We start from the raw sequence: 1928 nt of genomic DNA, 5'->3' as shown, positions 1-1928 counted from the left end.
ATAATAGTTTAGTCTTAGCCTAGTTAATAGAGTGTTATATTCTTTTTAGAAGTTTGTTTTTTTCATAAAAATTTCAAATTTGTTGGCATAAAGTAGTTCATCAACTCCTCTTTTTATCTCTCTAATGTCTATAGAATCTGCATGTCTTATTTTTCATTTTTGACACTGGATAATTGAGCCATTCTTTTTCTTGATAAGTCTCACCAAATGTGTATTAGTTTTTATTAATCTTTTTAAAGAATGAACTTTTTGGCTTTTGTTGAATCTCTACATTATACATGGTTTCCTGTTTCATTAGTTGACTAATTATTATAACAAAGTACTCCAGAGCTTAGCATTTTAAAACAGTCAGAAACTTTTATCATGATGCACAATTTTTGTGAGCAAGGTCAAAATGGTAATGTTTTTATATAACCTAGCCTTGACAGTCACATATCATCATTTCTAGAATATCCTATCAATGACAGGGGACAGCCATATTTGGTGTGGGAAGAACTATGCGAGGGAATGAATACCAGGAAGTAAGGATCCTTGGGGGCCATCTTGGCTCTGGCTATCATATAGGTTTTTGCTCTTATCTTTATTATTTTCCTTCTTGAGCTGAACTACCCCTAATCACCAGCTATATCCCTAGACACATCTCTGACAATTTAAACAGAGAGACCAGAGAATAAGTCATCAAAATGCAGCATTTATTAGGAGGGACAATCCCCCTCCTTCCCACACCAAGTGACAGAAGAGGCTCAAGATAATCACATAAAGATTGTGGTTTTTGACCAGGAATGGGACGTTTCTATTCATTCTCCTTCACCTACATGAAAGAGAACCCCAGAGTCTTGTGACTTTCCTAAGCCCTCTCTGTGAAAGGACACATTGGTCTTTCAACAATCAGATCCCCCAAATGTCTGTGGGGGTTTTATCATCCAGCCTTTTCTAAGTTGGCCTGGGGAGAAGGCAGGGCAGGGCCAATTCTCAGGAACCCACCAGAATCTAAATGCCCTTAGTCATCCAATCTCTGGCTTTCCATGTTCCCTTTAGTCTGATAAACTGTATATAATCTATTGGGTGTAAGGGTTAGGGACAGAGAATAAGACTTTTTTTTTTTTTAATTGACTGTATCTTAGTTATTGCTCATAGTTTTTTTCTGTGTCTCTCTGATGATTAGGCTTTTGAAACTTAAAATCTAAGAACTGACTGGAACATTCTGCTGGGTCATCCCTTCCCTGATCAATGGAAACTACAGTCTTACTGCCTAAATCAGAAAGGGTTGCATGGGCTACATAGTAGAATTTTACCCCGATACAAAATTTTAAGCAAAATTTAGACCTAATTGAGCAAAAATTGTTAAGAAATAAAGAAACCTCCTCAATTCCCCATCCCGAAGAGAGGGGGGAGAAAATTCAACTAACTACTCCCCAGCGGAAGTCACAAAAGAAGAGGGTGGGGTGCTTGGGCAGACTGACTCCCATTAGTGATTTGGTAAAGGTTGTCCTGGTTTTTGACCAGGAACAGGACATTTCTATTTATTCTCATCAAACTAAGGTTGAGTTGGTCCTTAAGATAGGACTTTAAGCCAAAGCCATATTATTTAATTCTGATTTATAGGTTGAAGTCTGTGGGATGTTGCTTAATAGGGTGTGTATTGAATTAACCAGAGGGAAAGTTTAAAGCAGTTGAAGGTCATAGCCCTAAGGCCCCATCCCATGATTCAGAGGTAAGCTGATTCGAGTACTTTAGACATGGATAGCACTACACATAAAGACCTGTTTGTTACAAAGGAACAGATCAGCCCCGTTCTACCCTAAGGTAGCCAGTGAGGCCGGTCTCCATCAGATTTTCCAGAATCTGACTTCCTGTGTGTACTGGAGAGACTGCATGTTTTAAGAGGGCTTTGGGCAGTTTCATGGTGCCAATTCTTTTTTTTTTTT

This window comes from Leptonychotes weddellii, chromosome 12 (assembly GCF_054177405.1).
Source record: "Leptonychotes weddellii isolate Sample4059 chromosome 12, ASM5417740v2, whole genome shotgun sequence".
Classification (NCBI taxonomy): Eukaryota; Metazoa; Chordata; class Mammalia; order Carnivora; family Phocidae; genus Leptonychotes; species Leptonychotes weddellii.
The sequence above is the reverse complement of the archived record's forward strand: the minus strand, read 5'-3'. Positions refer to the sequence as shown.